Below are 24,995 nucleotides of genomic sequence, written 5' to 3'. Positions count from 1 at the left end.
CTCTTGGTGACTTCATGTATGCGGCTTGGGTTTCAGATCGTTTGGCTGTTTCTGTATCCCTTTATGGGATTGGCTGTTGCCACCGGGGGCCATATTGGGAGAGGGAGAGGGAGACTAGAATGTAAAATTTTACTTGGAGTTTCTGTGGGAGCCGGAGGCTCAATGGTGATTACTGTGGCGAGGAAGACAAGGACTCGGAGTAATAAAGATTACCGGTAAGTAACCGGGGCATTCTCAGCTATGTCTTCTGCAGGGAGCTGTGCCTCTTGATTAGGTGTATTATATACTTTGCTGGCAGACAATCCGGCAAAGTATACAATGCCTAGGCAATGTATAAAATATCAATCATTTCATACTTTGACGTTCGATTTTCAGGCATTCTATACATTACCTAGCCATTCTATAGAATGCCGGATTTCACACATTGCTGGGCGGGAATAAAATGGCGGGATTAGCCATGTTATATACTTTGCTGGCAGAAATCGGGCAAAGTATACAATGCCTAGGCAATGTATAAAATGTCAATCATTTCATACTTTGACGTTCGATTTTCAGGCATTTTCAGGCATTCTATACATTACCTAGGCATTCCATAGAATGCGGGATTTCACACTTTCACTGTAACATATATAAATAATTAATAACATCTGCGGCTCACACCATTATTATATCTTTGGGTGTCCTGGATTAGTCTGATTTGTCATACTTTTTTTTTTTGTTGCTTTTGAAAACCTTTATTGAGGATTCAACACATGTTGCAATTACAGACTGTCAATGAGGCATAGACAAAATCGCAATTCACCACCGTTACATACACCTCCGAAGTAAGCATGATGACATCACCAGGGAACCACATAGCAAGAAGAGATTGGCGCTGAACAGAAATTAAACATCCAGAGGGGCCGAAATGTGTACTAGAGTTTAGTGCTTAGTATTGCGTAGGCGCGGGTACAGCAAAGTCGTGGGAGGCTATCTGGCCGTGCTGTCTGCAACGGACATGGCACCTCCATTAGGCTCCTCGGGCAGTGGGGCGGAACGGGCGTCTTGACGTTGTAGGTAGGTGATGAGAGGGCCCCAGATATTAGGTCTTGCATTTGTTCCCAGAATTCCCCCAATAACATCTGACAGTGGGCGGAGTCCTCCAGCCAGGCTGGGATCTTGGGAGCAGGTCTCCGTCCCCAGTGCATGGACACCCTACGCCGGGATAGAACTAATAGCATGGCAATGAGTTTGCGACTATGCACTCCTACTGCTTTCACCCGATATCGTCCATCTGCAGACAGCAAGCTGGTGTTGTGGAAGGGGTGCTAATGAGTGACTATGCATTTTAGTGAGGTGACCACACTAAAATGCATTAGCCAACCCTGATGCGTGGTACTTGGCAGGGCAGGTAAGGATATATGCCCTTTTTATTTAATACAACTGTTTTATAAGCACGAAGGGCAGGCTCACCTCCGAACACCAACTGATTTCTACCCGAACCTCGAGCTGGAATGCTAGCATGCCACAAGGAACCCATGTTCTATACATTCCATAAAGAAACATGCACAAATATTAAATACCTTATACTAGGGATATAACCATTGCCACCTGACCAGTTTTCTACCAGCATCACCAGTATTTTAATGTCCCAGCAGGTACAAAAATAAGCAATATCACCTAAAGCAAGTAGTTTTAAACCTTTTGTGTACATACTTCAAAGCAAATATGAATAGAAAGCACTTTTGAATGTGTTCTAGAGACGCGTTAATAATCCTTGACTAATAATTAAAGTAAACAAAGGCTGAAAAGCCACGTTACAAACGAACAAATTCGGTTTTGTTTAAAGTTCTATTTAGAATCACGATCGGGGCCATTGCAGATTGTTAAACAACATATGGCCGGTATTTTTTGTATCTTGGAAAGGTGCCAACCCTAGGTATGAGTCCGGTGGGTGGGTGAGTTGAGAGGTATGCATGGCATGCCCTGCCTGCCTCTTCTGTTTACACCTTCCATGGTCCTCATTGAGTACGCACAAGAGGACGGTCTAGTTCAAATCATTCAAAAAAGCCATCTTCCGCCTGAATAAATTGAGTTGAAATGCGCACTTTACGTAACTTTTTTATGTTAAAAAATCAGCCGAAACAGTTTCAATCTGGAACGAATCAGTCAGAGGAAGCAGGTTACTCTCGCCCGGTAAGAATGTCAGCCAATCACAATGGAGCCCTTACCTACACACCCAGTCAGTGCAACGGAGATTCCTACGTAATTCTCTATTGCTTTTACTCACACGCATCCAATCGTCTCATTTAGTTTGGCTTCAGAGCTAATCTCCTCTGTTTACTGGCTGGCTGTCAGGCGGCCGGGTAACAGGTTAGGTTGTACTCGATAGCATGCACCGTACAACCAGTGATGTCATTGAGGGGGTCATTGCTTTCAGCGAATGCAGCACCGTGACAGCAGTAGGTTATTCCTACCTAGGAGAGTTCATGTAAGCGTGATTCTGTTTATACTCTTACTGTCCCAAACATGTTTTTGATTCTCTTTCTGCAGTTATTTTAGCTTCTTAAATGTAAAGGATATGGGCACAAAATAATTTAATATGCGAGATTAACTTAATTTTGCTAGCGCAGCTGCATAAAGCTGATAATTTACGAGCGGCGCCTGGCTTCACATGCAGTATTGAGATTTATATCCCATGTTTCTGTTATTTCGTCTATGCTGTAAATAATACTTTTGTTCAATCGTTTAAGGCAGCACATCGTTTTCGTTAGGCAGGCGCAGCTATTAATTTACTGGATGTCATGTGATACATTTAGCCATGTATAGGCGTTTTTTCCCCCTTCCTAGTAAAGGGTTTGCATTGTGTAACTTCTTGTTTCGTTTTTCCACATAGAACTATGGGTTTAGTGTTGGTGACTAAAATAGCACTGACTGAATCTGTCACATTTTAGCATTTAGGCAATGAACTGCCGTTTATATTCCTTATCCTATATACATTTTATATTACTACACAATACATAACAAAACATTGCTCATTTTAGTGTGCCAGGTCAGATCGAACATGCTTTAGAACCATAGAAAAGCGAGGAGGAGCCAGCATACATAATATTACTTTATAATTTGGAATATGGAAATGCAAACCTGGTATTTAGTACTGTAATTTTGCATTAAACATTTGCACAAAAGAAAGCAAAAAACTGAAGTGCTGCAAACAACAGCTGCTCATGTTCTGGTTGGTCTCTGCTCCCACACTAAAAATGTTGGTGTGATGGCGTTATTTTGAGCGAAATGCGAAATTTCTGATATTACCCACTAGTACAACCTTGTTACGGCGATTTCACCCAGGCCTACATTTGTTTCCATATAACAAGACACAACTTTGCCATACTTAGATTTTCTTTTTCAAATAATTTTTTTTTGCAGCTTTATATAGCGCAAACTCGACCCAAAGGTATTAGAGCGCTTTACACAATCACACGATGTTGAACTGACAATGAGACTCAAACCGGCTTCCACAGTTCCAAAGTTGACAGCTCCGGCCGTAATGCAACCTTCTCTCCCAATCATTGGCTTTAAGATTATTGAGAGTCCAATGCGTTTAATTAAACTGAATTGAGTTATATCGTAGTGCACACCATAGCTGCTTTACAGCGCCACCACATAAGGTCACAAAATTGTGACACACTAGTACTCAAAAAATACCTTATTTTTTTACTCCGGGGGTATGTCCTATTGGTAGACGGACATTTTGCCTATGAGAAATTCTTGCACTAGAGCTGCCTGAGAAGTAGGTCTCACGTGAAAGAGTGCCAGGCCTTACAACGTAATCTCTTAGTCAAGTTGTTAAAGATTTTTCCCCATTGGTTATATGGACCTTCATTGGCTGAATTAATGCATTGAAAGGGAGAAGAAATCAGCAATATATTTACAACTTGTGAAGCCAATGTGACTCCACAATAAGGACTAAGAATCACCAAATATAGTTAAAAGGGTTTTATTTTGGGTTGCCAATCAATCCAGTTTGTATTTAAACCAAAAGTAAGTTCAATAAGTTCAGCAATACAATAGATAAGCTGAAATATCTCAGTAGGTTAAGACATAATATAATGAGATACAGAATTGTGATAGCTACAATAATGCAGAAACAGATTAAAGCAAACGAGTGTTCCTTAAAGAAACTTCTCTTCTATCTTCTAAACATAGGGCAAATATAGAGTCTTCTACCAAGGGTCTCTAATTCGGAAGCATAAGGTGTCAGCATGATCAGACTTCAATAGAAGTCTTGGGAAAAGGAAATACATGTTTAGCATGAAGCTTCACACATGCAAGAATAAGACAAGCACCTCTCGAAGTTTAAAGGGACTCTTAGTGTCCTCCAACTTTGAGAACACCAATTTGAAATAACATCAGATTCCAAATTGTCCTTATCTCCTTTTCCACCACCGAGAATCAACCAAATTGTTGCTCAAGTGCATCTGCACTATCCCTACAGTTTCCCATTGCATCAAACTGGTACTGCAGTTATCAACCTTGAACATCTTTCCGTCCTGGTACATGATCAAGAAAAGTCCTCTTTCGACAATTAATTCTTCACATCCATTGCCAAGTTCTTCTTCTCTCCAGGCCTCTTTAACAGCAGTCTAATACAAACAATAAGCCTTTCTCTAGCTAGCGAGAATCATGTTAATACATCTGCCAAGAAAGGGAGAATATGCTGGCAAAGGAAAATGCATTTCAATTGAGGCCTATACATTTAATATGCACTACGAATACATAGTTATGCATGTTCACATGTAACTTAAATAAATGTGAAACGTGAGGAAAGAGTAAATGTTGACATATGAAAATATACATTGAAGAATAAGTATAAAAATGTGAATAAAGAATACATACTTACATGTTTAAAAATTTAAACTGAACATTAGTGCACCCATGTATAGTGCTCTAATCCCTAGAATAATCTCAGTCCATGATTGCATTTAAATGCTTCACACAAGAGAGGTGTAAAACAGTGAGAGGAGCACTTAATAAGTAACCAAAGGCACAACTTAATCCTTATTGTATTCAGAGTCTAAAATCTAGTCCTTTCTCATTCAGTCCATTGATTCAAGGGAAATTGGTATGTGGGGTGCTCTACTTTATTCTTGCATCTTCCAAAATGCTTTCTCAGCCCAATCAACACGTGTATTCTTGACAATAGGACTCCATCAAGGATCCATATCTTCATGCCTCGCCTAAAAATATCAACTTCGTTTTTTAAAATTATTCAGTATTTCATTTGTGTTTTTATCCTCGTGTAGCAGCGAATCAACGCACCCACAGAGGAAACGGCAGGCAACAAAGCTTTGTTGAAATATGGAATAATATACCAGTCTCCTTTAATCAATGAACTGAATGTGAAAGGACTAGATTTCGGACTCTGAAAGTAATAGCAGTGTCATGGATGTTATGAATTAAGTTGTGCCTTTGATTACCTTTTGAGTGCTCCTCTCATTGTTATATGTGACTGTGAAATTGATAGAGGTTCAAAGGCGGTGGGACCTCGGAAGTGAGAGCACCATAGTTAAGAATTTTGAAATGACTATCAATCAGCATGGTGGACTATGGCCATTACCACCTTTTTTGTTGTTTTTCTTTTGATAAATAGAAACCTAGGATTGGAGACAGTGTTTTGTGACCTATAGTCCATAGCATAGTAGGCATGCATTATAATTATCTCTGTGTTCAGGGATGTGGAATTCCTGTAGCTCGGGACATATTGTTTGGGGTCTAGGGCAACACGTTTTTATGTGTATTTTGTCCTTGGGACAAGTAGGCCCAACCCCCTGCAGCACAAAACCCTTTGGCTGCCAGCTTGCAGTACCACTTTATGGAGCAGGGAAGGACACTGTCTGCAGTTAAGATAATATTTTCGTCTCTATGTTAATGCTGTTCAAACTTGTATTTATGGTTCATTAATTGAACACCTTTATTACTAGGGTGAGCGCTCTAAGTAGATGTTGTAAGCTCTGACTGTACTACTGACAGTGGTTCCAGTATAAAAATGTGTACACATGTTTTCAAAGTTTAGCAATATGAGGCTATGTATAATGCTCTCAGAATGCTCTCTGATTAGATGCAAATATTTGCAAAAGCTTGAAAGCAAGATTGATGATTCTTTCCTTTCAAAATAAAATGTTCATAAAAAATGAAAGCAGGAAAAATTATTTTTTGCTTAACTACTGTAAAATTTCAGGTACCATTTCTTTGCAGCATCATTTAGTAACATGTCTTGATGCATACTAGTATTTCCCAAACATATTCATAATGGAAAATCAGTGTAATCAGTTTCAATAAGATTGTAGGAAACACAAATAAACAAGCATTGGCAAAGCCAGTAGGTCTGAAATTGGTGGTCATCTTTTTAGTTTTGTCAAGGTGTGACTTGTTTTGGCATGTTTTTTGTAAAACCTTATTGGTGTGGGAGCTGCTGGACCCTCACCATTATAACAAACATTGGCAAAAACAAAAATTGGTTTTGGTCTCAAAAAGCACACACTCCCTTAGTTGATACTGGCACTGAACAAAACTAATTTGTGTGCCGATATGCTCCTTGTGTAAGAGCAGGATTATATCACTCACAGAGAAGCCAACCGATACAGAGAGAGACAGACAGAATTTTAATAAACGCAAAAGGTCATGGTCAATGCAAACCAAATTGTGGGCTCAGTTATAAATGAAAGTTTCAAAAGTGCACCCATGGTATATGTCCTTGCATTAAGTGCAGCTATACATCTTTCGTGAATTCCCAAGAATTTACAGAAGTAGGAGAAGAAATAGTACTCCTAGAATATATTTGTGAACTGCATTATAGCATGACTAAATATGCATGTGTAGATTTGCTCATGCGAAAATCTGAATGTTTGCAAGTTCACTTTCCCTCTAACCACTTTTTTCCCAACTCAGAAAGAAGATTTACATCTGCCATTTTTGTTGGGAGTAAATTTCCAATATTTCTCAGTATGGGAAAAGGTTAGAGCAGAGTTTTTGAAAACCCTTAAAACATGCAAGTTAGTAGGTTTGCAGACTCAAAAGGGCATTCTAACCCTGAAACTATTGCTTACCCCTACCTTCAGCCCTAGTATGTAGATCTGCAGAAACGTGGCAAAATAAGGGGTTTGCAAGTATTCATACACTACTATGGTATGGGCCCTGGCATAATCAGAGAGGCTAAATCAGAGCTCTTATATAATGAGATTTCTGCCATAATTTGTTGCCACATTACATGGCACCAAAGGGACAAGTGGATTTTGTTACAGGACAAGTAGATTTGTGAAGCAACCTGCCCCATGGACCATTAGATATTTTATTAAATTCCACACCCAAGTGTGTTCCTTGTCCTTGTTGTTATTACATGATGTGACTCGCACCTCCAGCGACAGGAAACAAACAGGAATGCTAAAGAAAACCCCACTCACCCTCAGATGGGCAGCATAATAGGGTTTGTATTCATCACCGCTTACTGTTTTGTTTTTTGTTTCAGAACAAGTATGAGGGAATACTGAGTTTAGAGGTGGGTTCTAGTCTCCACCATGTTTGATGGTATTTCTCAGTTCAGGGCTTGGAGGGAAACCTAAAACAAACACATGTGTACTGAGAAGGAGAAGAATTTGGAATTGATTGCCAGCTCTTTATTCTGGTAAGCGCTGAAAATGGTTTGCTTACTAATATATGCGCTTATTAATCCTTGGTATGCATTTGGTTTCCTGATGTAACCCAGCCCCTGTGATCTGGGATGGAAGCTACTGGTATTTGGACATGCACGATGACTGGTGGTTGGTCCTAAATGCATGTGCTCTTTTACCCTCATAAAGTTTCTCTCTATGTAAGCACAGTCAGTGTGCATAGCACATGCTCTGATCTTAAATCTTCTGCACATACATGAAGTTTCATTTTCAGAGCTTCATGTTTGGGTTATACTTTATGCTAATTTTGTGCCTAAGGTAAGGTTTTTTTCCTGGAGGTGTTGGTTTAGATTGGTGGATTGTGTTTTTCTGGCTTATGTTAAGTAGGACTCAGTTAGGCCTCGATTCCGTCAAGTTCAAAGTGTATGTTTATGTTACGTTTAGTATGTACGAGGATGGGATGCTGAACAGAAAGATAGGGGATGCTGTGCTGAGAAGGAGAATTTTTTAATTTTGGAAATATTGAAGTTTGCTCAGGATTGGGGTGTGTCTGAATGGAAATCTAAAGAAAATACAGCCTCTGGTCCAACACAAGCCCTATTGACGTTGTGCAGGTGTGTGAAGCAGAAGAAAGTAATTACGGGTGACTTCTGGCAGGAGGAGTGTTACTACTGGTATCTTCATCTTTGAAGTTTAGGAATCAATGGTTTGTGCTGCGGGAACTTTTAAAGTTGCTGTTTGTGCATTTGGTGTGGGGCCCAACCCTGTGAGTATGTGCGAGACGTGCGAGGAGCAAGGAATATAGGGGGCATTTATTTAGCCTAACCTATTAACGGTGGGAAGCTTTAGCGGCGACATTTAAAGTGTGGGGTCGCGATCCCCGGCCCACGCCCTGATCTGTGACGAAAGGTCGACTTGCAGGAAATCACTTGCCATTTCTTGTAACTCAGACGACGGATGTGTTACTTGCGGAGGAGTTATGCGTGCAAGTGTACGTCACACGTCTCCTTGCTGCGCTTGCCAACAGCAGAGGTGTGCAGCGTTATGTGCCAGCAGCGCTTGCTGAGCGTTATGACGTCATTGCAACATTCACATTTTTCAGCGCCATTTTGGATGAGGAAGCATTTGTGTATTCATCGGGTGATAGCTATGTTAAGATTGGAAGGGCATACATGTTACTGGCACTGGTGCAAACCAGAGATTTTCCTTGTGCATAGCGTCAGTGGGGAGCATATGTGCAAAGGATTCATTGCATTTTTGAGTGACACATAACCTCAAGGGTTTTTCAGATTGAATTACTATGGCGTCACAAAATATACCTGGTGCCTCCAGCATTTTTAGAAAATCATGGTCAACCCTGCATGGTGTGAGAGGGTTGGAAAGATGCCTTCGAGACATGCTTGGAGGCCATTGGGGGAGACGTATATGTAGCAAAGAGGAAGTTGGCAATATTAAAACACCGCTTAGGGGTGGAAGGAATGAAGGTTTTAAAAACTTTGCCCAGGCCGTCAGAGGGTAGAAATGCAGATACAGGGCCAGACACCAAAAAAGAAGATGTGTACACTATAGCTTTGAATGCATTAGAAGAAAACTATGGGAAAAATGTGAGCATAGTGGCTGAGAGACATAAGTTCTATTCCCGAGCTAAAGTTCAAGGAAGATCTATTAATCAATACATAGCAACATTAAGGAGACTAGTTGTCACTTGCAGGTTCAAGGATCTCAGAGATGAGATTATAAGAGATGAAATGATCAATAGAACATGCAACACAAAGATTCAGGAATATTGTTAGGGATGAAAGACCCCACACTTGACAAAACTATGGAGGTGGCAAAACGTATGAAAAATACCTCCCGGTATGTGAAAGAATTAGGAGGGGTGGGATTCAAAGGTAATAATGATGCAGAAAATGTTAATAAGGTTTGTGTTGTGAAAAAGGTCATGCGCAAACCTAAAGAGGAACGCATGAAGAAGGTAAACACGCAAGAGGGTGAGAAAGAAAAACCTGTTTCATATGTGGCAGCACAAGACACATGGCTAAAGCAAGTAATTTTCCGGATGCCAATAGTAGATGCTTTAAATGTAGGAAGCTTGAGCACTTTTCGAGAGGTTGTAGAATGGCTGATGCATACAGGTACAAGAGATCAGTTAATGGGTGAACAAAGATGGGCATTCACACCAACGGGGAGAATCAAGTGAAAGTGATGATAATGATGTAGAGGTATGAGTGGTATGCGAGTCGGAGTCCGGGGAGAAATCTTGTCAACCCACCCCCCCCCCCCCCTCCCCCCAAGAGTGTGTCATTGACATTAATAGGAAGGAGGTGCAATTATGGAGGGATTCATGTTTCTCATTCACATTGATTGACAAATCCACATGGGAAGGATTAGTTCTTGGGGAGTTATCTCCTGCAGATGTAGAAGCTGAGTGATACTGCGGGAAAGAATGACCGGTCATAGGATACTTGGTAAAGTAGTTAGGATTCCAAGACAGAACTGCTCAAGGACAAGCGTGTGTGATGGAGAAGAGAAAGTCCTTGTTAGGATAGAAAGAGCAGCGTGCATTGGGGATGATATTAAATCCTAATCATCCTAAACAGGTGTTGTTGACTGTCCCACAAGACCGGATTATTGGGTCAGCATTTTTCCTCTTTTTTTTTAAATTGATCTCAGAGAGGTATTGCACAGATATTTATGACAATTGCTGATTCGCAGTACAATATCAGTCATTTCTGTTCATATCATAATTCATTTCCTACTTTACAATAAAAAATCCAATAATAATAATAAATCAGAAATACATACAAAATTTCATTATAGCCCAATTTCTAGTATTCTTGATATATTTACTGTACCCGACCAACCATTTAGTTAGTGGGGACCAGAGTTTCTTCCCTCACTATTTTTGCCTGATGACCCTTAGACTCATAGAGTGCCTGCTCCAGTTTTTAATGACGATTAAGCAGGCCAGACGCTCATGGAACCTAGGGGGCTGCGAGTCCTTCCATCTAGTTGCAATTTTAAGCCTTATAATCGTAACTGCTCTTGGTCCAGCCCTAAGCTGTTGTCATGCCCCACCATCATAAGCGAGGGAGTTAGGCCAAAACGTCTAACTAAGGTCTTCTCCCATAATTATTCTAATTCCCTTTTTAGCAGATCTAAATTGGGGCAACCATTAAACATGTGTATCGCCTCAGCCGGTCCAACCCCACACCTGGGGCATTTATCATCCTCCCTTTTTCCCCATTTAAATAATTTAGCAGGGGTATAATATAGGTTAAAAATTGTCTTAAAGTGTTGGACCTTTAAGTGGGCTGATAGAAGCGTTCTTTTGGATAGCATCAATGACACGCCTATATCTATATCCTCATTCTCTAGTTGGTTGGCCCATTTCATCTCCGTTTTCTCAATGTCATCAGGGGCTTCCTCCATCATAATACCATAGGAGGGCTTTATTTTATAACCAGATGCCCCTAGGATCTCAAATAGTGGGATCTTTGCCATTGAGATCACCTGCCTCAGTTTCCCCCAAATCCCTTAATTTGTAAATACTTAAAATACTGTCTGCCAGGGATTCCATACTCTATCTGTAAGTCGGGGAAGAATTTTGGTTGATCTGCTGCCTGAATATCTCCCACTATCCTCAAGCCAAGTTGTTCCATTTGCTTGCCAATAGCACCATAAAATGCCAGGGGGTAAAAGGACGGCCACCAAATGGGTGTATACTTTGTCAACTTTTCAATACTCAAATAATTTGGGATTTTCCCTAAGTTTTCCAGGCATTCTTGATAATTTTGAATCATACCCTTTTGAAGTAGCTGGGTTGGAGCTGGCGAAGCAACAATGCTCTAGCACCATTCCCCAGTGCCAACTCATAAATTATTGGTAGACCCTCAGCCCCTACAACTCTATCGCTGCCCAGTGGTAAAACATAAGATTAGGAGCAACCCAGCCACCCTGTTTTTGGGGCAGAGTAAGAAATTTCAGAGACCTCCTAATCTTACCATATTGCCAAATAAACTTGCTAAATATAGAGTTTAACTATTGACCCTTCAATTTCCACTTCAAGCGCCCTAAATAGATATAATATCTTGGAAAGCATTCCCATCTTGAGAATGTTGATTCTCCCTATGATAGTCGGATGTAATGAGTTCATCCGCCTGAGGCCTGATGCTAAAAAAGTTAATTTGTGCAATCTGATCTACATCCGAATTGATTCTGACCCCAAGGTAAGTAGCCGTGGGTACTCGCCGGTTATCCCGAAAGATGATATTTTCAGGGCATATTATTTTGGGCTTAGACTTATTCAGTAAATACCCAGAGTCTCTACCGTACATGATAGCCATGGCTTCTATTTCCTTCATTGCCATATCCGGGTTAGATGTTAATACCGCAATGTCATCTGCGTAAGCTAGCACTTTAGTTTCGAACCCCTGGGTTACGGCTGGGATGACAGCCTGATTTTCCATGATCTGTTGAATGAATGGATCAATTTATAAAGCAAATAAGATTGGGGAACATGGGCACCCCTGCCTTGTTCCCCTTGCCACTCTTATGATATCGGATTCTTTGCCCATCACCTGGAGCTTTGCACATGGTGCCTTATACATGCTTTGATTGATGTAATGGCCAGTGGTCCGAACTCCTTGGCGGCCAAAGATCCCCTTAAATATTTCCATGCCACCCGATCAAACCCCTTTTCCGCGTCCAGGAGGATCATAGCCAGTTTCCCGTTGGTTTCCTTGGTAATATCAACCACAGCCACGGCTTTCCTTATATGATCTGTTGTATCTCTGCAGGGAATGAAACCATGCTGCCAGGGCGATACAAGACTGGCTATGACCCTCCGAAGGTGAATTGCAAGGATTTTAGAAAAGATTTTGGCATCCGTATTAATTAAAGAGATGGGTTTATATGAAGTTGGAATATCGGGTGGCTTATCTTTCTTTGAGAAGATAACAATATTGGTACCCTTCCAAGACTCTGGCGGGCTTCCAGAGTATTGGACCCCCAAGAATAGATCCAGCAGCAAGGGAGCTAGCTCATTTTGAAAGATTTTATAAAATTCTACCGGTATCTTATCGGGGCCCGTTGCCTTTTCCGAAGCCAGCTGCTGTATTGCCTCATCCAATACCAATTCAGCCTCCAATTTGTCCCTCTGGACCCCACCCAGTCTCCTACCCTCATCATTCTGAGATCCCGCCAGTGGACTTCCCTGGGGGCCCTGTTCCTCCTCAGTGTATAGATCTTGATGAATTTAGGAAACACTGCAATTATAAAAGCCGGATCTGTATATGTGACCCCCCCCACTTATTATAGAAGACATCTCGCTCTTCACAGCTTTTTGTATTCTCTTTAGAGCGAGATGTCCCCCTACTTTCTCCCCAAATTCATAACTCTCAGGTCTGTAAGTTTGATACTCTGCTGCTGCTTTCTGGGAGTAATACGCGCCTATCTCCGCTTTGGTTACTGTAATATCTAGCTGCGTTGTGGCCACGTCTACCCCTCGCAATATCTAAGTATGGTGTTTTCTTTCCAAATCCTGAAGCCTGGCTCGCATCTGCTTGCTCTTCAGCTCCTGCAGTTGTTTTTGGTGCGAGACAAAGATAACTATCTCCCCCCTCAACCCAGCCTTGAACGCATCCCAAACCATATTGCGGAAGGTACTATATCTATTTATATTTAAAAATTCTATTATTCTCTTTTGAAAGTTTCCAGTGAATTCCTGATCAGCCAACAGCTTCTGATCAAATGTCCATTGGTGCTGCTGTGATTGTCTTTGCTGAATCTTTGTTTCTAGAATCAAAGGATTATGAACCAACATCATTTTTGGCAATATCTCTACCCTGCCCCACCCAAAATCTGATGTGAGATAAAGAAATAGTCCAACCGAACATATTTTTGATGAGGGCATGAAAAATAGGTATATCCCGGGTCCTGAGGAAACTTAGAGTCCCATACATGTATTAATCCATGACTTCTCACAAGTGATGATATGGTTCTACAAACATTGGGCTTCTGTCCTTGATATCTGTTTACCCCAGGACTCCCAACTTCTAAGTGGATATTAAAATCCCCACACATGATCAGGGGGGTGGGCCAAGATGCAAGCTCTAATTCTAACTCCTTTAGTAACTCTGGCTCATCCTGATTTGAACCATAAACCGTACCTATCGTTATACCTGATTCTAATTCTACCAAGGCCCATCTTCCCCTGGCATCAACCAGTCTTCGTTTAGCTTATTTTATTTTTGGCTAACATAGCCACCCCTCTAATGTTGGAGCTTTGAGAAGAGCAAGCCAATAAAGAGTACCCCTTTACCATAATTAACCCATTTTATCCCATGATATATGCATCTCTTGGAGACAAACAACATTCGTGGAGATAGAGCTTATTATGTCCATGACCCTAGACCGCTTGCTCCTATCCACTAGGCCCCCAACGTTCACGGGACAGATAGTAATCTTACCCATTTGGTCTTGATGAATAAGCCTTCTTAATTTTAGCTCCCAGCTTTTCCACCCAATCCTGGAGATACAAATTCATTGCATTTTCTGTAGTTGCCCTTGTTAATTATCCACCCTGCTTTGATACCTTCCTAGCTTCCTCTCTGAGTTTTTTGCGCCAATTTTTCCCCCTTCTCCCTCGTGCCCTCACCCAGAGAAAGCCCTTACCCTCCCGCCCCCACACCTTCCTCTCCCCCACCCACCCTGGCCCCTCCCTTTCACCCCCCAAGCCCTTTCACCCTCCCCCCTCTGTTCGGGAAGAATCCAGACCGCACATCGGTCTGTTGGGAGATAAGGAGCAAATTGCCAGCACTGTGAACTATCTTGTATACTATATTATTATAAGAAGGTGAAGGGACAAAAAAAGATACACATAGACTAATAAATGGTAGTAAGACACTCCCCCATCGACAACAGATAAAGCTTCCCAGATATCAAGATCCCATCCTTTGCTTTCCTGATTTCACTCAATCTGATTTTAGCCTAAGCCATTAGGATGTTTTCCTTCAGCCCTATCAGAAACTCTTTGGCTTTTATATCTGACGTAAAAAACCTTGTTACGCCTTGCCAAACCACATTTTTTTTTTTTAAGACCTTTATTTTACATGCAGAAGAATACACAATGTAGGGCCGACAACCCCCAGGGCTGGCCGCAGCAGTAAAACAATCAACATAGAATATAATTAGCACACGGCCTTAGAGCCCACAACCCGGGGGTCCGGCGGCGGACGGAAATATCATAGTGCATGATGGCAAGAATGTAAGCATACGATATGACTTAGGTCTAAGATTTTTCTCTTTTGTAAAACAAGGAACAACCCCAAAATAAAAGAAAACCACGGCTATCAAGTTCAGTTCCACAAAGGCGACAAAATAACTGTCAGGACTGCAGCTGTATTAACACTGATGTTACGATCCCAAAAAAATAAATAATAAAATAAAATCCCACCGTAGGAAGCCCAACAAGCAGTCAGACTGGGTCTATCGTAGCCAGAGGAGCCGCACGCCAGCTTATGTAGACCCTGGATCATAGCTGTGAATCAGAAAGACATTCATCCGGCTCAGCTCGTGGTGGCTCACATATGTCTCCCCTGAATTTGTTCCAGGCCCCCCAGATTTGTTCCCATTTGTCAGGGCATCCCCGGTAGATAAACACCTCTTTTTCAGCCACCATCGCTTCGGCCATGTCCTTACACCAGTCTCGCAATGTAGGCAGCACGCTAGATCCCCATAGTCTGGCAATGTTCCGTTTCGCCACCAGCATCCCCAGTATGGCCCAATCTTGTTGACGGTGGGTCAAATCCTCCGCATCCCAGATGTTTAACAGACAGCGACGCGGGTTGGGCAGTAATGAAATTGTCGTGGATTGAGAAATGGTCCGCATCACCCCTGCCCAGTACGTGGCTACCCGGCTACAGTCCCAAATGGTATGGAAGAATGTCCCTCTTTCCCCACAGCCACGGAGGCAATATTCGTGGGGGGCCTTTCCTATTTTATAAAGGATCGTTCTGGTGTAGTTAGTGCGTGTAGTATTTTTAACTGAACTAGTTTAAGTCTGGATGGGATCGCTGACTCTCGGGGTGACGAGAGAGCCTCCTGCCATTCCGAGTCATCAAAGCCGCCAATTTCTCCCACCCAAGTCAGGCGCAGTTTGGAGAGCCTGTCAGGTAGGTTGTTGAGTAACTTCCTATATGTGTAGGACGTCGCTTTGTGGGGCATATGGTCTGTTAGTAGCCTATCTTCCAACGGTGTAGACTCTTGTAGTTTTGTACCAACCGGGATGACCGACTGAAGTGAGTGACGGATCTGCATATATCTATAGTACTCAGACTGGGCCATTTCGTGCTTGGTTTGCAAATAAGTGAAGTCTACTATGTTGTTTTTCCTCCAGAGATCTCCCACCACTGAAATGCCTATGGCGTCCCAAGCCCGGAATCCCTTGCTATTTCCCATGAAGCCTAGTTTGTGTGAGTCCCAGAGGGGTGTCATTTGCGTGATAGTGTCTGCACACTGAAGGCGTCTATGTGCCTTATACCAAAGTTGGACCGTGTGACGGGTCGGGCCGACAAGGTCGGACGGAACGCGTCGACTGTAAAGGGTTCTCAACAATCCCCTAGACTCGGTATTCTGCCTATCCGCCATAAAAGCGGGCTCAGTCTGCGGGGCGTGCAACCAGTAGTTAATTTGTTTAAGGTGGGCCGCCCAGTAATATAATTCGATATCAGGGAGTGATATGCCCCCATCATACCAATGTTTTACCAGTTTACATTGTGCAATTCGTGCCGGTTTCCCATCCCACAACAAAGTAGAGACCGCAGCTGAGATGGCTCTGAAGTAGGAAGAGGGGACCGGGAACGGTGTGTTCTCGAGTAGGTAGAGGAAACAAGGCAACGCCATCATTTTAAACAATGCGGCCTTGCCAAGGAGGGTGAGAGGGAGGGAACGCCACACCTTTACATCCCGGGTAAACCGTTCAAGTTCAGGGCGTGGAACTCGTCTGGAATGGAGGATACCTGGATTCCCAAATATTTAAAAGGGGTATCAGTGTAACGCAGCGGACAATCCGCTGGGAGGGGAGGCGGGCTGCCGGCGAACACATATAGGACGGATTTGGTCCAATTGATTCTATATCCTGAAACCCTCCCAAACTTCTCACAAACATTCAGGATTTGTAGGATTGACTTTTTAGGGGAGGTGAGGTAAAGAAGGACATCGTCCGCATAGAGAGATATCCTATCTTCCCAGGACGGCGACCACCTGATACCTTTGATGGATGGTTCCCACCGAATCCAGATTGCCAGTGGCTCAAGGATCAGTGTGAACAGCAAGGGGGACAACGGGCATCCCTGCCGCGTCCCACGGCCGAGCAGGAAGTCTCTGGAGACGTGGTCATTTACCGCTATCTGGGCCAGGGGCCCGGCATAGAGCAGGCCGACCCACGCACAGAACTTGGGGCCGAAGCCCATGTGACGGAGCACGGCAAATAGATAAGGCCATTCTACGGTGTCAAACGCCATAGTGGCGTCTAGTGAGAGAAGCACTGCCGGTTCATGTATGTACTTCCGGCGGGCCAGTACCGCCTGTAGACGGCGCAAATTATGAGAGGTGTTAAGCATCGGCATAAAGCCCGATTGGTCCGGGTGTACCAATGTATCGAGATGGGGAGCCAAGCGCTGTGAGAGCAATTTGGCAAGGATCTTAGGTTCAGCGTTAAGCAAGGATATGGGACGGTAGGAGCTGCATGCTTCCGGGGGTTTACCAGGTTTATGGATCGGGACAATCGTGGCAAGGCGCTGATCTTTAGGCAGCACACCCCTTTGCAGGCTGTCTTCGAACATTTTAAGCAGATGGGGGGCAGTTATGGAACCAGTGTGCTTGTACAGTTCTACCGGGAGTCCGTTGGGACCCAGAGCCTTGCCAGAGCGTTAGTCGCCTCCCGTACCTCCTCCACAGTGATGTCATTATCCAGCAGGAGTGCCGTCTCCGGTCAGAGGCAAGGGATTGTCAGATCTTTAATATAGTCGTAAGCCTCCTCGGTCGTATAAGTCGCTTGGTGGGTGTATATCGCCTCGAAATGGTCGGCTAGCAAGTCGGCTATGGTTCCTGGGTCCGAGGTCAGGCTGCCTCCGGGCGTAGTCAGTTGCGCAATGACCCTGCCCGCCCTCTCCTTTTTATCGAGCCAGGCCAGCATCTTCCCGGCCTTATCACCTAGTTCATACACCCTATGACGGGTGGCCTGAATTGTAGTCAGCGCCATTTCCCTCTGATAGGACGTCCACTCCACCCGCCGCAGCCGGACTGTCTGGGCGGCTCCCGCAGACGGGTGGGTCTCCTGGTCGGCAATGGCCTCCTCAAGAGCCCCTTCAAGGGCACTAAGTTCCTGATCCCGGGTCCGTCTGTGGGCGACAATGGAAGCAATTGCCTGCCCGCGTATGACCGTTTTATACGCTTCCCATAGGATACCATGGGAGCGCACGGAGCCTGAGTTTTCCTGAAAGTAGTGTTTAGCGGTTTTAGAAAGGGTTTTCCTCAAAGAGGCGCTCTGCAGGTAACCCGCGTGAATGGGAAAGACGCGATTTCTGTGGGGGCGGTGGTTTGTGTATGTAAGTTGGAGTGGTGAGTGGTCAGATATGCCCCTGGGGTGGATGTGAACGTCCTCAACTCCATGTAGGCCATCCCCTGACATTAAAATGTAATCTATACGTGAGAGACAGTGGTGCGTCGCTGAATAGTAAGTGTATTGCCTATCGTGGGGGTGTTTGTAGCGCCAGCAGTCCGTCAGCCCCAGAGCGTCCAATAGCCCTGCGAGTCGCCCACCTCCCCGCACCGTTGTGCTATGTGGGTGTCTATCCATCTCATGATCTAGGACATCATTCAGGTCCCCTCCTATAATTAGTGCCGCTGTTGGCAAAGACAGGAGAAAGGAAGCAAGGGCCGAGTGCGCCGAGGCATGCAGGCCGGGGGGGACGTACACAGACACGAAGTTATACAGTCGGCCCTCCCACTGAATCGTCGCAGCTGCAAAACGTTCCTGATCATCAATTTATGTCTGTTGACACACCATTGGAAAGCTTTTCCGAATAAGTATCCCTGTCCCTCTAGAGCCGGAGGAGAAGTCAGCATGTGCAAGAAACCTATATTCCCATCTATCCATTGACTTCGAGGTCAAACCAACTAAATGAGTCTCCTGTAATAGAACTATCGCCGGCTTGCGGCGCTTCAAATATTGGAGCACTAGACCTCTCTTCACCCTGTCGCCCAGCCCCCTAACATTCCACGTGAGGGCTGTGAAGGTTGATGTGTGAGAGGAAAGGGGTGTAAGGTCCTCAGGTGTATCCAACTCTTGTGCTGCCACTTAAATGTGTGCTTGTTATCGAAAAAGCCAGGAGGGAATGGGCCCCGCTGTGTACCATTATACAGAGATCCGTCTCCCTCGTGTGGTGTGGAACATGCCGTGTATCGGTGTGATTAACAAAAACTAGAACAGTGAAACAAAACCCCCCCCTCCCCCCTCCCTGCCTCCCTGCTGCGCGAGCCTGAAACCGCCCGCCACCCCAACTTAGCAGAATGCTTAGTCCCAACCCAACCCAGAGTACTAGCTTGAAAGGGGTAAGTAGCTCTGCAACCTCGCAAGCAGCTCCAAGTGGCCTCCTCCGCCGAGCACGGAGCGACTGCAAATGTCACACATTCAATGTTCCAAGGGGTAGTTGATCAAGGACCATGATCGCAGGAGTCTACTCTTCGGTGCGCTCTCCGTCTTCCAGGCCTGACTCCGCAAATAGATCCTGGCTGTGACCTTGAGTTGTCTGGTGATCTGTTTGAGTGACCGGCCTTTGGCCACGTTGATTCCTGTCATTTCGCCGCGGGGCCTCCACTCTCCTCCAACCATCCAGCCAGTCTCTTGCCGCCTCCGGGGTGTCAAAGAACCACGCCTTATGATTATCCACGATTCGCAGTCTTGCCGGGAAAAGCATGGAATAGGGTATCTCTTTGGCCCGCAGGGCTTTTTTGATGTCGGTGAAGGTCTTACGTCGCCGGGCCACCTCCTCTGTGTAGTCTGGGAAGAATGCAAGAGTGGAGTTCAGTACTTTAATAGGTGCTGAGACCCTGGCCGTTTGTAGTATGGCATCCCTATCTCGGAAGTTAAAGAGTCTAGCCAGCACTGGTCGCGGGTTCGCTCCTTGTTTAGGCTTCCCCCGGGAACCCTGTGCGCTCTTTCGACAGAAAAGAAATGGGAGAGGCCCTTTGGCTGGAGCTTCGTCCTGATTAAGTCCTCCACATATAGGTCCATGGATTGCTTGCCCTCCGACTCTGGAATGCCTAAAATTCGGACGTTATTTCTTCGGGAGCGTCCTTCCTGATCGTCCAGTCGCTCCTGTAGTTTTCTGGTGACCGCCTCCATGCGTTCTGCCGCAAGCTGCAGCTCCGAAGTGTCTTCTACCAGTGATTTGGTGACTATTTCCACCTGCGCCACACGTTCCGTCATCTTGTGGAGGTCTGCCCTTAGTAGCCCAACGTCCGTCGAAATAGACCCCACCGTCGTCTGGACGCTGGAGAGCCTCTGCATCAGATCCTCTAAGGTTACTTTTTTGGAGCCATCTCCCTCTGCACTCTTGTCCGTGGACGTGCGCCCCTCCGGGTGTTTCATGGCGTTTTTTTCAAAGGCATACTTCTCCAACTTGGATTGCGCCGCAGTTTGCCTGGGCCCTCGCCCCGCCATGGTGCTGGTGCAGTGGCCCAGGAATATGCCTGTGTTCCAATCGCCAAGAGAGGATCAGTTCTGGGAGCAGGTAGGGGCAGGTATCTCCGTCGCGCTAAGTGCGCTCCACTCGTTCAGTAACCCGGGAGACCTCCCGGCGTCAGGGCTCGGTCACTCCTGGGTTGCGGCTCTCCTCACCTCCGGGTGGCCGCGTCGGCGGGCGAAAGGTGTCCCTGTGCCGAATCACCCCCCAGTCCCGCTCCCGACAGCCAGCACGAAGGACCGCAGCCGGTCAGCGGCAACTTCCGGTGGGGCTTCCCGGGGCACTTCCGGTCGGCTTGCTCAATCGCGGCAGCACGGCCTCCGTCGGGCTAGTCAGGGCCCTGCACAGCACTTTGATGTAGCTCCGGTCGGCGTAGCTTGATGCCGCCCGGAGTAGGATCGGACCATTCCCCTCAGTTTAGGCACTCCGGCCCGGCTTCCGAAGGCAGGATTTAGCGGCTGGGCAAACGGATTAATGAAAACGGAGCCGCCTCGCCTACAGAGCTACAGCGCTACGCCGCCATCTCGGTCGGCTCGTAGCCACGCCCCCCGCCAAACCACTTTTAATGACGCCGGATTGTTGAGAAATCAATTGGCATCCTTAACCTGGAAGGGTTTGATTAGCTGTCGGAGTCGCCATCTTCTCTTGACGGTGGCGTGACAAAAGTCCGGTCTGATGAAAAATGAGACATCCCCTACATTTCTCCTAGCTTCAGATCTTGCTTTTTCAAATATCTCCTGCCTTAAAAGAAAGTTCCTGAAAAAGACTAGGACGCCCTTGGTTTGGCCCCTTCCCTGACAGGATGTCTCCAAGTAAAAGGTGTCCTTTGGACTCGCTGGACCTCTTGTTCCCAGCTCCAATCCGAGAGTTCCTGGAACGATTGCCGGAAAAGATCTAACATTTAGCCCCTAATGTCTTTCCCCTCCTTCGCTTCTGGGATTCCCACATGGGAAGGTTTAAATCTTGGGGAGTTATCTCCTGCAGATGTAGAAGCTGAGTGATACTGCGGGAAACAAAGACCGGTCATAGGATACTTGGTAAAGTAGTTAGGATCCCAAGCCAGAACTGCTCAAGGATAAGTGTATGTGATGGAGAAGGGAAGGTCCTTGTTAGGATGGAAAGAGCAGCGTGCATTGGGGATGATATTAAATCCTAATCATCCTAAACAGGTGTTGTTGACTGTCCCACAATAGCGGATTATTGGGTCAGCATGTTTCCTAAGCTTTTCAGTAAGGAGTTAGGTTGTTTGAAGAGGTTTGAACACCGAAAATGAATGGCCAAGAATATATGATGATAATGGCAGAGAGGAGCAACAGTGCAAAAGGGAACCAAGCTCCAGCACAAAAAGGAGACCAAGAGTGATTGAGGATTACATTTGTAACTAGGTAGGGGAACTAATTTAATATAGTGTGCCAATATATTTTTGTTAAGGGAAGGACATGGGTTAAGTTAAGTATGTATAAAACTAACATCCTGCGCACTCAAAAACAGAAAACAACAATGGGTAAAGTAAAAGTTCTGGTGATGAAGAAACACAATCCAACGTTGATTCTGGAGCTTTTTATTCTCCCTTTTTTAATAGCTCATCAAGTAGATGTTATACACAGCCAGCCGACACGTGTTTCGTTGTAGACAAAACAAATTTCTACAACTCCTCAGGGCTGGAAAAATAGAAAAAAGATGACCCTTGCTCACTGCTCCATCAGGATTCAAGCAAGCCGGGCCGACGAGGCTGAAATGCCAGAAACCGGTCCCCGGTAGCTTGTCTCCTTTCTGGTGAAGAATTGGCTTGGTAGTTTGGTCTGCCCTGTTCCCATGATGCACTGGGCCAGGGACAGACTAATTTGCATATAGCCAGGTTCTGAGCTGGGATGGGGCAGTGAGCTAAATAACGGTGATGGATCAAGCCCTGATCTTTGGACTGGGTAAGAGTGGTCTGCTTAATTCAGACACTCTGTTCATCACCACCCCCTTTTCTGAATCATTTTGTCCACCATAAGCGTGGAAGGGTATACTCAGACATGAGTCCCTTGCTCACTGCTCCATCAGGATTCAAGCAAGCCGGGCCGACGAGGCTGAAATGCCAGAAACCGGTCCCCGGTAGCTTGTCTCCTTTCTGGTGAAGAATTGGCTTGGTAGTTTGGTCTGCCCTGTTCCCATGATGCACTGGGCCAGGGACAGACTAATTTGCATACAGCCAGGTTCTGAAACTGGGATGGTGCAATGAGCTAAAAAACGGTGTTGGATCCAGCCCTGATCTCTTGACTGGGTGAGAGTATTCTGCTTAATTCAGAGACTCTGTCCATCACCACCCCTTGTTGTAAATATTTTTGTCCACACAAGAAGACAGTCATCAATATATCTGCCCCAAAAAAATGATCTTATCAGTCCAAATGTTACCTCTCTCTCCCTAGATCCAATCTTTCTCCAGAAAGCCCATAAGAAGACAAGCGAAGGAAGGGCTTGAGTATATGAATAGTAATGACTGGACTTCAATTAGGAAAAGGATGGGAATTCCCCGGCTTCATCGGTATTCCCCTCTGGCTAGTAATACTCTCCTTTGCTTGGATATATTTACGGATGGCTATTTTTGTAGGTGGAAGGAGAAAGGGATTTATTGTATTGGGGATTTTTTAGCCGGGGACAGTATAATTTATTTTGATACTCTTAAAGATCGGTTTGGGATGGGTAATACGTACTTTTTAAAATATCTGCAACTTCGGGACGTTATAGTAAAAAAATTTCACAATCGTGTCCAATCCCTCTTGCTAGAAATGCTTAGTAATAATAGGGCCCCACAAACAGCAAGTGTCTATAAACTCATTATGGCAGGGATGGTGGATGATCGATCTAAACATTTTGAACGATGGTTCAGGCCGAGCAGGGGGACTGTGAAGATTCCTTGTTTTATAGTCAAACAACTTGTATATCTGCTAACCTTCAAATACAATGCTTTAAAACCTGGTGTAATTTATATGTTACCCCCGCTCGAATACACAGGTGGGGCGGCCTTACGGGTATTTGTTGCCCGCGCTGTGGAGAAGTAGCTGCAGACAGTACACATATGTTTGCTACGTCCCCTAAACTTTCTTTATTACTATCCCAAATTGAATGCAGGCTAAAAGTTATGCTGGGGCTTGCGCTGAGACTTACCCCATTGACTGTTATGTTGGGGATCTCGGAGCAAGGGACGGATGAAAACTGCAAGAAATTTGTGTTTGTAGCTATGGCCGTCTATCGCATATGTATAGCTACAGTTTGGTTGGACATTACATCGCCGACAGAATATGTCTGGCTTAGTAAATTTATGTATGTATATAATTGGGAGATGGCAATGGTGAGGAGGAGAGGCAGGCGGGCCAGAGAGGCGGGAGAGAAGCTTTGGCTCCCAATGCTCAACTGGATCAATCGCTAGGTAAAGACAGATTTACCCATATCTTTGTGTTTTTTTCTATGTACTCTAGTTTGTGCTTTAGTATATTGTGTTATCATAGCTCCTCTTTGGCTTTTTTCTCCTTTTTTCTCTGTGTCTCCCCTTGAACCTTTTCCTTTCTTCTGTTTCGTGAGGGACAGGATGGATCCGCCCGGGTGAGGGGGTTATGGGGGGGGCTAAAATTTGAAAAAAAAATTCTGAATGGTTCTGTTTATTTCTCTGTGTTTGGTGCCCCAATAAAAAAAAAATAAATAAATAAAAGAACTGCCACTTTTTTCAGTTAAAAAATCTTCCCTAGATCCAGGCAGTATAGAAAAGTATAAGCCGGTGTCCCACTTTCCTTTTCTTACTAAGTGCCTGAGCATGCAGTATTTAGTCATGTGTGTGCTTTTGTAGAGTTGCAGGCGCTGCTTCATCCTAATCAATCCGGATTCTGATGAATTTGTAGCACAGACAATGTTATTACAGCAGTACTCGATGACTTATGCCAGTCTCGCGATTGGAGTAACCATATGGTGCTGTTCCCATTTTATTTGTTAGCTACATTTTATACCATAGACCACCGGTGCAGCTACAACGACTGGCTGGTCTCGGTGTCGGGGGCGCTACTATAGACTGGTCTATAGTTGTATGTTGGGCAAAGAAACATCTTCTGTCGATTTCAGCAATTGATATTAAGGGTTTGGGCATTTCAATGGCGGGTCAACTGAATAGAGTCTTCATAACATCTCAGGATTGTTTCCCAAAGTTATTTGTTTGTTGGTTTGCAGGAAATTTGATACACGATTCTTGGATCTATTGGTTTTCAAGAGCACCACTCTTCTGAGACTCTGCTGTCACTTTCTAGAACGTAAAACATGTGTAGTACATGCACTTCTAATGAAATGGCTGAGGAAGCTCTTATATGCATTTCCACTGTTCCGTTTGATTCTAAAGTAACTTCTAAAGATTCAGTAGGAGAGAGCGGAAGTGATGGTGGTGGTTCCTGCAATGTGGTCCATAGTTTCCACTTAGGTCCATAACAGTTCTTCCCCATCTCCTCTGAACCCTCTCAGTCTTTATGTCAGACTCGCACTTCTAATGTGAAAGTTTAAATGTATAGATGAAGGGGATTCCATCCATTTGGGTGAAGCAATTCATGGTTCTAGTCAACCTTTGACTTGAAGA

At 44.7% G+C, this 24,995-nt stretch overlaps 1 protein-coding gene across 1 annotated transcript in view; it reads left to right on the top strand.

Moving 5' to 3' along the window:
- Positions 1-2,377: 2,377 nt before the first annotated feature.
- SFXN3 (sideroflexin 3) overlaps positions 2,378-24,995 on the top strand; it is a 245,707-nt gene continuing 223,089 nt past the window's right edge. The window contains exon 1 of the mRNA XM_078643640.1: positions 2,378-2,470. The gene's annotated coding sequence lies outside the window, so the exon portion shown is untranslated. The remainder of the gene's footprint in view (positions 2,471-24,995) is intronic.

Source organism: Lissotriton helveticus, chromosome 5_1, assembly GCF_964261635.1.
Source record: "Lissotriton helveticus chromosome 5_1, aLisHel1.1, whole genome shotgun sequence".
Classification (NCBI taxonomy): Eukaryota; Metazoa; Chordata; class Amphibia; order Caudata; family Salamandridae; genus Lissotriton; species Lissotriton helveticus.
This window is presented reverse-complemented; position numbering and strand designations above follow the sequence as displayed.